We start from the raw sequence: 13,464 nt of genomic DNA on the forward strand, positions 1-13,464 counted from the left end.
CTGTTACTGTCACCATGCTGTTGGTTTATATGATTTTCTTATTTAACATGCAAATCAGCTCATTAATATGTGATTTTGATGTTTTGGCAGTTTTTGTTAATATAAATAATTTTTACAGGCTAAGCTTGAGCTTCCTCGATTATTTAAGCAATGCAAATTTATTTAAAATGTTTTTAAAGCTTGGGGTAAAAAGAAAAACTGGAATCATGACGTTTCAATGTACAATAGCAGGGACCTCTGGTGAAAGGCTTCATGTTTGATATACAGTAGAGTATACAGAAGATGTAGTGATTTTACCTGCTTTATATATACTATTCATACCTCTCAACTATACAGATTTTCACAAACTGCCCAGATTTTTGCCTCATATTTTTTGTCTGTTCCTCATAACATTTCTGATTTTCTGCAATTCACTGGGATAATCTGAAGTTTGAAATCACTAAATAATGATATACATATATGTTTCAGATTTCATATCCTTCAGAAAAATGAATGCTAAGACAAATCCTGTTATTGTGGTTTTGGCATCTTTTCAGGCTTGTTGGCTGTTGGTGAAGCACCCACCAAGAGGAGAAAACGCTGAGAGAAAAAGGAGCCACTTTTGAGATTTTAAGTATTTTTCCTCTGTTTATTTGCTAAGTTTTTCTGCATAGCCACCTATTTTGAGCATTTTCTGACTTGTTAAACTTGATTTCTGCATTAGTAACTGTATTTAGAGCACAATCTAGAGCTGTTTACTGAATTTCCTGTTTGCACTTATTTTTAAAATAATTTTTTTCTCAAAACTTGCATTTTATCTGTCTTTGGCCTAGCACTCTTGTGTGGGGTCATTTACTGCACTGTTATAACTTGTTGATACTTGTGAACCTCTGCTATCTCTGAAAAAATAAAAAAACAAAAAAAAATCTTGCTTTTTTCCCACTTTTCTGTGATTTAAAAAAGTTCAGTTACAGGCTTGCTGTTCTTGAACTGTTTGTAAGTTTCTGGGAGGCCATTTTTTGCTTGGGCTAAAGGGAAGACTCTCTGTTGATCAGTGGCAGTGAAAAACATTGAGCAGCCTGCCTGCCCCTGTGGGAGTGGTTACTGACTTCTGTAGTTTTATTGGCCATTTTGGGTCAATTCCAAAACTCCTTCATCTTCCTCTCTTAAAACCTGGTTGCCTCGTGGTTTTGGCATCTTTTCAGGCTTGTTGGCTGTTGGTGAAGCACCCACCAAGAGGAGAAAATGCTGAGAGAAGAAAGGAGCCACTTTTGAGATTTTAAGTATTTTTCCTCTGTTTATTTGCTAAGTTTTTCTGCATAGCCGCTTATTTTGAGCATTTTCTGGCTTGTTAAACTTGATTTCTGCATTAGTAACTGTATTTAGAGCACAACCCAGAGCTGTTTACTGAATTTCCTGTTTGCACTTATTTTTAAAATCGTTTTTTCTCAAAACTTGCATTTTATCTGTCTTTGGCCTAGCACTCTTGTGTGGGGTCATTTACTGCACTGTTATAACTTGTTGATACTTGTGAACCTCTGCTATCTCTGAAAAAACAATAAAACAAAAAAAATCTTGCTTTTTTCCCACTTTTCTGAGATTTAAAAAAGTTCAGTTACAGGCTTGCTGTTCTTGAACTGTTTGTAAGTTTCTGTGAGGCCATTTTTTGCTTGGGCTAAAGGGAAGTCTCTCTGTTGATCAGTGGCAGTGAAAAACATTGAGCAGCCTGCTTGCCCCTGTGGGAGTGGTTTCTGACTTGAAACTGTAGTTTTATTGGTCATTTTGGGTCAATTCCAAAACTCCTTCATCTTCCTCTCTTAAAACCCTCTTTTGTGCGGTTTTGCACGTTTTTGTGCATAGCGCAACAGCGAGCAGCGCCGCCTAATTGGGTTTAAACTATTCCTGGCTCCACAAAGTCTGCTCTTCACTTTTCCCCTTAGAACTGCTCTATCTCTTAATTTAAACACCATATTCTCATTCTAAGGCCCTTCACTGGTCCAATTAAGTAATCCTACAAGTTAGCACTATTAAACCATAAGCACTACTTACTCTTATACTCTCTACGATTACCCTGTCCTCTATTGGTCCATCTTAAATACAGTTTCCCTATATTACTCTAGTATGTCCAAAGGTCAGTCAATGGTTTCCTCTCCAGTCCAGCTGGTGAATCTGGGAATTTTAAGGCAATGTTACAACTGCCTCATGTACACGGACAACCCTCTCCTCCTCCAAACAGGTTCAAATATATGTGAGAGATGCAACTATTTAGCCAAACTGGAGGCTGAGCTCTCTCATCTCAAAACTGGTGTAACCAGTGAGGAGGAGAAGGTAACCTCACACAACACAATTCCAGTATCACATAGTCTCACCACATCAGTGAACCAAACACATAAATACACAAAAACATACTCGGAGGCTCTAAATAAAAATCTACCTAAGCAACAGAGACCTCCAAAGCAGACATCCAAGCAAACGCTACCTCAAAACAAAACACACACAACACATAACCCACAAAGTCAGTATGCCAAGCAGCCACAGCCCTTAAGGCTGAATAACACACCTGATACTCTTGTAATAGGTGACTCTATTGTCTGACACACTGACGTCCCACTCACCAGGCTGAATAAAGAGAAGGTCATGGTGAGCTGCCTGTCGGGTGCTAGGATCCGCCACATAATGCAAGCACTCAGGTCACTCCAAACCAAATACAAATATGACTCAGTCATTGTACATGCTGGTGTGAATGACCTGAGACGTACCTCCCTGGACAACATGAAAAGAGACATAGAGGAGCTCTCTGATCATGTAGCCCAGGCTGGTATGACCCTGACCTTGAGCAGCATCTTACCCTCACCTAGAATGATGCCACAGTACAAAGACAAGATGATTGATTTTAACAATTGGCTAAAATTTTTGTGTCATTCAAAGGGGATCCAGTGTCTGTCAGCCTGGGATGACATGCTCGACAAGCCACGTTGCTTCGCTAGGGACGGCTTGCACCTGTCACCACTGGGCTTTCAGATATTGGCAAAGGCTCTTGCCACCCCCATAGTGCCATTTTTAGGCAAGGCTCAAAAGTCAAACCCACCCCCATAGACAGCACAAGGAACAAGAAACTAAGGGTAATGCTACTAAACGCCAGAAGTCTTAACCTCAAGATGCACACACTCAAAGCTCTCCTCAGTATGGAGAACATCGATATCTGTGCAGTGACAGAAACCTGGTTCAAGGCTCCAGAGAGCACCCCAGCACTACCAGGCTATACCTCGTATCATGCTTTTAGGCCCCAAAACCCGGACCGAACCACAAAAGGAGGGGGAGTTTCCATATTTATCAAGGATATCCACACCTCCAGGTTAGTGGCATTTCATGAAGTATCGGAGACCATCCATGTGCAACTAACAGTGGGCAAGACTGCTTTTCAGTTTATAGCATCCTACAGACCACCCTCTCAAAGTCAGGAATCCCACTTGGCTTTCCTGAAAACATTGAAGAACATGAAGATCTCTCCGAACACCATTATATTGGGTGACTTCAACTACCCAAACATTGACTGGGAGCACTACTCAAGCCCCAGCACCTTAGCCCAAAGGTTCCTGGAAATTATAAACTCAAATGCTATGGAACAACTAGTCACCACTCCCACAAGAGGGGACAACATACTAGACCTGATCATTACCAACATGGGGACTCTATGCTCCACACCAGAAGTATATCCCTCATTGGTAAGATCAGACCATAAATTAATTTCACTGGATGTCCGCATCCCGACCCCACCCCCAGCCCAGAAAACCACAGTGAAAAACTTCTCAAAAGTGAACTTCTCACTTCTCAAAACTGAAGTGGAATCCTTCAAGGCCCCAGGGTCAGTAGAAACTATGGCCCAAACTGCAGAATCCTATATAAATGCATTCTACGGACATCTCCAGGAATGCATGGATCATGCTATCCCAAACAAAACCAAGACCCAATCATCCAAAGGCAGGCGTCCAGTCTGGTGGACCCCTGCCATAAATAAACTGTACAACAGAAGGAGGAAGCTACTACATGATAGAGCAAAATCCCTAATAGGGAAGGCATCTCTGATCAGTACTAGCATAAAATTATGATCCCTCATAAAATCCTCCAAGGCCAGCTTCGAGAGAAAAATTGCACAGGACAACAAAGACAATCATAAGGCTTTTTTCAGTTATGTTAGAAACCTGGGATGCAACTCCCAGACTTGTTCTGAGTTGATTCTAAACGACAAAAAATACACTGAACCCACAGACATCGCCAATATCCTGGCAGACAGGTTCAGTGCAAACTCTCCCCCCCCCCCAAAAGAGCAAGTATCTATCCTGGCAGAGGGCTGCCTCCCAAACATCTCTGATGCTCAGGTGAAGGCTGCCCTCTCCAAAGCAAAAAACACTGCTTCCATGGGACCAGATGGCGTCCCAGGTTGCGTCCAACATGAACTCCTAGAGGAACTAATCCCTCAAATAAAACAGCTATACAATCTCAGCCTCACTACAGGATATGTGCCCACAGAATGGCGTACAGCAACAGTGGTCCCACTCCACAAAGGTGGAGCCTCTACGGACCCTGGAAACTATCGCCCCATAAGCCTGACTAGCTTAGTCTGCAAGGCTATGGAGAGGATCATCATGGAGCTCATAAACAAAGACATTGGGGATCTACAGACATTAGATCCTACCCAGTTCAGCTTTGTCAAGGGCAGATCCTGCCTTTTGAACCTGGTTGACTTCTTTGAAACAGTCACCAAAGCCATAGATGAAGGGAAGGTAGTCCACACAGCCTATCTGGACCTTGCAAAGGCATTTGACACAATACCCCACTCGGGCATCATAGATAAGCTATCCAGCTTAAATATAAACCCCTATGTCACAAGATGGGTTGCAAACTGGCTCAAAGACAGAACCCACAGAGTGAGAGTTGCTGGAGCCATGTCAGACTTGAAACCGGTCACAAGTGGCATCCCACAGGGTTCTGTCCTGGGATCACTCTTGTTCGGTATATACTTTTCCGAGGTACAGGCAAACGTGGGAGGACGATGGCTCACCAAGTTCGCAGACGACTGCAAACTGGGTGCCATAATCAACTCTCCAGCTGACACAAACATCCTTCAAAAAGGTCTCACAGAGACAGATAACTGGTGCCAGCGCCATGGTTTAAAACTAAATGCAAAAAAATGTGTAGTCATACCCTTTGGCAAAAACAATGTGCCCACAAATTACCGCATAGGCGGAAACCCATTAAGTACAGAGAAAGTTATTAGGGACATGGGGACCCAAGTTGATAGCAATCTCTCCTTTGAAAACCACATTGCCAAAGTGGTTCGAAAGACCTTCTGCATAGCCCACCTCATCACGAAGTGTTTCGCATCTAGATCAAGAGAGGTAATCATGCCCCTTTATTCATCCCTCATCAGGCCCATCATAGAATACAATGCCCCTTTTGGGATGTACCTTACCCGACACCTGCAGCAATTAGAAACACCCCAAAAGTATCTCACCAAGAGGATCAAGGGTCTCAAACAGATGCCATATGCTGCTCGGTTAAAAAAACTCCAGCTCTACTCAGTTGCATACTGCCTACTTTGAGGCGATCTATGCCTGACATACAAAGCTATGTCAAATCCAGAATTAATGGACATGCTCCACCTCAGTAAATCTAAATCCCTTAGAGCCACACGCTCGAGGGACTTGAACCTCAGCACAGAAATAAATAGAACTTGCTGGAGGGACAGGTTCATAACCCAGAGGCTCCCTTCGCTCTGGAATAGAATTCCAGTTCATGTGAGGCAGAGCACCTCACTGAATCTCTTCAAGAAGAATCTCGATAGGTGGATGGGGGATCGTAGGTTTGTCCCAGGGATTACTCCCGTGTCACTATTAGGCAGAGGCACAGTAAACTAAACCTTAAAAAGGGCACAGTATACTCAAATCAAGGGGTGGCGTAAGCCATACAGAATCGGGCTAGGCTTATAATTGCCCCAGGGCAGATAGCCTAGTATGAACCTATGAACCTATGAACCTATTCTAGCAACTTTCTAAGTTTATAAGAGAAATAGTTAAAATCTGTCCCTATTTTTGGTCCTCTGACCCCCATTCTGTCCAGATTTTTTGCTCAAAGATGTTGAGAGGTTATGATTCTATTATTTAAATGAATGTTCATCCAATGACATAAAATATGACCAGAATTACTTTTTACTTGTGGAGATAAGTTTCTCACTGGAACAGTAAACAGATAGGGTTACCACCTGTCCCACTTTGCGAGGGACAGTCCCTCTTTGGGCAGTTGTTTCCCGCAAAACAATTGTAAAAATGACAAATGTCCTGAGATTTTAGGACAACATTATTTCCTATATTTTATGTAATAGTTGCATAAAACAGTTATTCTGTATCTGAAACACCTAAATGTTATAAGAAACAGAATAAGCAACAAAAATGCTGCAAGAATAAGCTTTTATTTAGGCAAAAAAGTGAAGTTCTGTCCTTTGTACTGGCCATGGGTATGTTTCAGCCTGCAAAATCTGACCTTTGTACCAGAAATGTCCCACTTTAGGCATTTGAAAAGGTGGCAACCCTATGAACAGAACACAAAGTAAGGTGGCAGAAGGTATGCAAACTGATAAACATGATTTGTTTTTGAATGCTGAATCGTGTGAAGCAGTATGCCTTCATATAATTATCACTTGTTCTCTCCTTCTTTCTCAATGTTTAATGTTTTAACCTGATTTTAGAAAGACTGTATTATATATGTGACTGCCATTTGTCAAGATGTTTATTGACATGCAGAAAAACCTTATTTGCATTTTAAATGTTTTGCCAAAACAGACTTTTGTTTCTTTAACTGACAGTCTATGGGGTGTGAAATGTGACTATTAGTAGACACTTATTTTCAGTTATTTCTGCTATTTCCAAAGGTAGCAACCTTATCTTTTTGGCTACTAAATACTTGTTTAGGCTCTGGGTTTAAAGATCATGTTAAATTGCTTTTGCACAATACTGTAGGTACATATTAAAGTAAGACTGTATATGTTTTAAGTGTTCAGATAGGGTTATTAGAAGAAGGTAATATCAGCATCTTTAGCTTCACATAAATAATGGTAAATAATATCTCTGGATGCCAAAGCAAATGATATATGCCTTTACTTACGTAGTTTGAACAGGTCTATATTCCGTTATCGAAGTTTTACAACTTCGAATGCCATATAGTCGAACCCATATGTTCGAAGTTGTAAAACATAGAAAATGTTAGAAAAAAAAAAAAGAAAACACTTACTTGATGGTTGTAAGCAGGGGGGCAAGCCCCCTGCACCCCCATGTGGGGGGCTGCACCCACCACACCCCCTGCTCTTTAAATATACTAACTCCAAGACCGCACTACAATACAGTACAGTGTGGAAAGGGAAGATTTCCATTTACTACACTGTAGTGTGATCTTGGAGTTGGTATATTTAAAGAGCAGGGGGTGTGGGGGTGCAGGGGGCCTTGCCCCCTTGCTTACAACCTTCAGGTAACTTTTTTCTTTTTTTCTTTTTTTTTTTACATATTCAAAGTTTTACATCTTCGAACATATGGGTTCGACCATATGGCATTTGAAGTTGTAAAACTTTGAATAAGTAATATAGACCCACTTGAGCAGTCTTAAGAAAATTAATAATATAAGATTTGAGGACAGTTTGAAGTCTGGCAGTTAATGCAGTGGATTGAAATCATGTACTGCTGGCAAGTTATTTTGCATAGTTCAAAGTTTAATTCCCACAGTCTTCACATACATGTGGTGTGACTCTAAGCAAGTTAACTGACCAGAAGATGATCTTGGATTTTTGGGAGGTTGAGAGGGTCTCTTTGATGGTTCCATGACTGTTTTTTTCTGACAAAACTCCAACTCTACATAGCTACAAGCACTGCTGGTGATTCCCTGCTGGGTGAGGAAAGTAAACCTATATATTTTTTCTGTGAGTTGGTTAAACTAATAGGGCTTCTTTCTGTTCTACTTGCTCCATGCTGTTTTCTGCTTTAAGAAATCTGCTTGGCCTGGTGTTTTTGTTCTACATGAAAGAAAGACAGTTAAATTATCTAGGCTGCACATTTCACATTTTTTTCCCATTGGTTGAATTATTATTTTCTTTAGTCATATTTACATACACAGTGAATTTCTGGGTCTTTGTCTTTTCTGACAAGACTCCAAATCTGCATAACTATAAGGACTGATGGTGAGTCTCTGCTAGTTATTTTCTCATCAACCCTCCTATTCCTTAATCTGCCTTTTAAACCTGTCAATTTTAAGCTCCCATGATTACTGTAAATTGAGTTTTATAAGCTCCTCCCTTTCTACACTGCTTTTGATATCTTGAATTATTAATTTGCCTTTCCTTGTGCTTATTTTGAAAAACAAAACTGCATTCTGCCTCTCATTTTCTGTCCTACTGATTTACTGAATTCATTATCTAATTAGCTGTTGGATAAAGTAATATATTTTTATACTCTAGCAAGCACTTTTTTGTGTTTTTACATCAAGACATCAGTGGATTTTCCATCTAGTTGTAGTAGGTGGTAGCCTGGTCTGTTTATGTTAGGAAAACACTTGAGATTTCTGCATGTAGTTTTATTGGCTGGAGGGCTTATTAATCAGCTTGTCTTGCTTTTAGTGCCTTTGTAAATTTTGTACAATTGAGTGGCTCTTGGCTTATTTCTACAAAGCAAAGTACTTTTATTGAATAATCGCACTTTTATAACCTGTTTAAAGTACACCTCCGTACCCAGATCTTTAAGTTTATTTGTAATAAAATTTCACTCGGACAGTCCTTTATTGTGCTTTTATATTAGGAGGACTGGGGTTTTACATCTAGAGGCAGTAGGTGCGTACCTGATATATCTGAGCTGAGTAGCACATTAAAGGGTTCTAAGTGTAGTCGTTTCATTGGCCAGATGGGTCAGTCAGTTTTCTATATTTCCAGTGCTGGTATAAATGTGGCTCATTTGCAAGGGGTTGTTCACTGTGCCAGTCCCCTGTACAGATGCAAACATCTGGAAACATTGCTTATTTTCATTACTGTGAAAGTTTATTGTGCTAGTTACATTATTATAGCACCCAGGACTATTGTTGCTTGGAGAGCATCTGATTTGGTGTTGGGCAGCATCACTGATTAGGTTATTTGCAGATTACACCACATAAGTGCACTTCCCTCATCTGTTTACAAACACCCACCACTCTATCCCTTCAAGTACACATTAGGACCTGCAAATCATGAATGGGCACTTTCCTACTATCTTTGCATCCAATGTGGTGGACATGGTTATCTTGAGGCAAAGTAACAACTGCCTTATGTATACTGACAACCACTTAATTTTTCTAACAGACAAATACAGCATGTGAGAGATGTAGTTACACATTGACATTGGAGATTAAATTCTCATATACAGACATACAAAGCAGCAAACAGGTTGTCAGCAACTCACACACATCACTTCCTGCACCCACAAAAGACCACACACATGGTCCCATATATGCAGAGGTGCTCACATATTACTCATCCAAACCTCGAAGGCCTCTCAGGCACAGTCCTCAGAAACTACCAACAGCTCATGCAAGTAAGGCCAGGTGCATTGCAAAATATCCCACTTGATATACACCAACACATGAGCCAGCACTCCTCACACTATGGTGAATGGATAAATAAATAGCAAAATACCTTACTAAGGAAACATAGCTTTATTCCACCACAACAGCATACCAGTTTTGGCTTAATTAGCCTTCTTCAGTGCTTCACTGATTGAAAATGTGGTTAAAGTAGATGAATCCAGATCCAGCAGGAGGCCAGTTACTAGTGGTCCAAAAAATGAATAAAACCACAACCAGGAAGAAAAAGTCACAAACCACAGAATGCAGGCAATAAGAGCCAAGGAATACACACCAAAAGAGGATTTCCAGCCAAAAAATGAAGTAGCAAGTATACCAGGAACTTCAACAATCACTTCTAGTTTATTGCAACAGAAAGAAGTATAGATATAAGCGCTTTTGTCTCAAATAATAACAAGAATTTCATCAGATACAAACAAACTACAGAAATGCATTCTTTTAACCACTTTTTAACATGATGTAATTTCCTGATCTAGTCAAATGCTAACCCCAACCCACACCCAGCAGTTATAGCTATGATGATTGATGGCTATATAATATTATTTCACCTCCACTGTGACAGTCCACACAGACAAGTTGCCACATATTAAAGTATTCCAATCCAATCTGCTCCACACAAATAACAAACCCATACCTCTACCTTTTTCAGCACTAAAAGTCACAGCACTTGTCTTTAAAAACCATAGCAGAGGGTCAGAAACAAGACCAGTGTTTTATTTTCCACACTGGAAAGTTTTTATATACTAGAATCTACATAGTGATGATGAATATTTGTTTAGACATAGTCTAGTTATTTACTATTTCATGTATCCACAAACAGGTCTGATTTCATGAAGAAACATCAATAAATCTAGGAGGATCAAGACTACATCTGAAGGCCAAAATCATAATGCTGTGCTTAAATCATAGCAATTGAGAGGTATGCACAAAGTCACATTAGTACTGCCAAAAATATCCGGTTGTCACTGCCAACATATTTGTAAAAATAAGCCAAACATATTGTCATAATTATCAGACTGATCACTGCTAGCATTATTCTAAAACTAGTAATGACACTTCATCATTCTCCTCCCCACCATCCAGAATTCTGCAAAATGTTCCTGTCTCTGTCCCTCATACTTCAAAGTTAAAAAAAAACTCCTTCGGGAGCCTTCGTACTTACATTTGAACAGTGTGAGGTCTGTACTCCCTTGATCTTACAAAGTGAATGCAATATATTTTGAATCAAGTCAACTGGAATACCCCCCCAGAGCAAATAGGAAAGAGCACCCCTACAAGTACAGCAAACAAGCAGCTTGCCTAGTTTTTCTATGTATAGGGGTGTCCCTGCATGTACTTCTTGATTGTGTCATGCACTTATTATTCATTAAGACAGACCATATTATTCTACACTAAGGGCAAATTGTCAAATCCTTAAGATTATATGATGCAGAAATGAAATTTTAATAATTTCTTATAAAAATGATAAGTGTGTTCAATTAAGATTAAGTGACATTTCTAATAAGAAGAAAATCAAATCATAGATAGCATAATCTCAGCCTGTTATAATTTATAATCAAAGGTCAAAGGTTCAGACTGTTATTGAAGTGTTCTTTCACACTGACAGCCTGACATACAAATTCAGTTCTCAGTTCTAAGCTAGTACTTCCCTTTCTGCAAAAAGGGAACCATAAAGTTCACGAATTTTAAAGGATGGCTTAAAAGATGTGTTAGATAAAATTGTTATACATTATGAGAAAAATAAAATGTCATCAGTTTTCCATCATACTTTTAGAGTATTATTTCTTATTATTGTTCCCATGACAGAATGTAGTGGGCCATACAGGGCCTCAGAATTTGCTGATACCAGTGGGATCCCCCAGTAACATACTGAAACAATTTTCTTTAAAAGTAAAAAAGGGGATCCTTTTGGTGGTACCAGTATAGTGTATTGATTCCTGAATAAACATTGTTTTCTGCTGACAGAGAGAAAGGTAGATAAAAAATAGTAAAATGAAAAAAAAAAACATATGATATTACATATGCAAAGTAATGCAGGTAAATCTAGATTCAAGGTACCAAATGTATGATAGCAGATCTTAGCTAGTAGGTCTTTGCTTGCAGTTTCAATCAGCCAGTGGTAAAATGAATGCATGCCTATATAAATTATGTTATACTACAGTTAGTAGTATGGATGTCCTCAGTGCACTGACACCAAGTATAAATAAAGTAGATTTGTGCAGCATGTAAGTTAAAATGTCTTTAGTTTTAAATGGAATCAATTTAAAATGGCAGGGTTATGAGATATTACAAAAATGAAATCACAGTGGCAAGACTGTATAATCATCATTTCATCAAACCCCTTTTCACATTTTTAAATTGGGTTGGGGTGTCTTATCAACACTAGTCAATGTAACCAAATCACCTTGAGCCAGTGTTTACGCCATCAAGCAGCTAGCACTGCTGCATCATGCTAATGCTGCATCTGTCAGTATAACCCTGCTGGGATTTAAAAATTCAACATTTTCCCTTACATGTGGCTAAAAGTGTACTGACTTCTGTTTGGCCAACACACTTTGGCTGGCAAAACAGATGGTCAACAGTTGTGGGAGATCAGACAACCCCAGTGGTTGAGGAATATTTCCTTTCTTCAATGACTGTACAATCTCAGAGTTGGAATAAATGTTTAAAAAGGTTATGGAGGTGCAGGGGTCTTTCCCTCTGCAAAAACATTAGTTTAATGTTTTCATGTTCTACGAAATAGCCTTGGAGCATGCACAGAAGCATGTCAGCATTTGTGGATGTTAGTTTATCAAGGTTTGCGATATCGACATTACAGCTGATCAAGCGTACCCACCATTCCCGCATATCTTTCTGTTTCTTATAAATATATATATATATATATATATATATATATATATATATATATATATATATATATATATATATATATGTGTATATATTGTTGTGCTAAGTTCTTGCTATCATTATTGATCTAAAAGATAACTTATGTGAGTCTGTGGAAGTTAGATAAGATTGTAGTTTAAATCTTATGTTAACCTAATGATGTACAATCTTCTGAAAATCTGTATTTGATTTTTTCATAGGTTCATACTAAGCTAACTGCCCTTGCGAGCCATTTTAAGCCTAGCCAAGTGTCCCTTGTGAGACTCAAACCCTGCACCTTGTGTTTGCAAGGCAAACACCTTAACCATTAGGCCACCCTCCTTTGCATCACTGATAATTGGCCTTTTTCCTCCTTTCTGTGTTTTTAAATGTATTTTGTCTATCTTCCCTTACAGTTCTAGTAAGTCATTAGCCCATTATAATATAAAGACTTTGCCATATAACTATGCTTTTTTCATGCCATAAGATCACATCAAATATTTCATCATTATTATTGAAGTCTAAGATATATTGTATTTCTTTCAGAGACCGCTCTTCAAAATGTTTTACCTTTGTTATATAAATTGTTAGTCTATTCAAAGAAACAAGTTTTCTTGGATATATCATTACTGTGCAAATAATTGCAATGCGATCTGATAAAGGACATATTACCTTTATCTTTTTTATATAAGAAACTAAATAATTTAAATATATACCCTATCAATTCTTAACTGAGTAACATAAAAGTAAATACTATAAAACAAAAACACTGTTCAGAAATGTTATTAGCATCTATAAGATTATGTAAGTCAATAAAGTTTACTAAAGTCTTAGTTGGTGCTGAAATTATAGATTAGTTAATTGCACTAGTATAATTTCTTTAAGTATACAGTTAAAGTCTCCTGGCATTATTACACTTATCTGCATATTTGAAATTAAACATTTCCAGATACTATCAAGATAATTTAG

The sequence above is a fragment of the Protopterus annectens genome, chromosome 11.part0 (genome assembly GCF_019279795.1).
Source record: "Protopterus annectens isolate FY-2018-M chromosome 11.part0, PAN1.0, whole genome shotgun sequence".
NCBI classification, from domain to species: Eukaryota; Metazoa; Chordata; order Ceratodontiformes; family Protopteridae; genus Protopterus; species Protopterus annectens.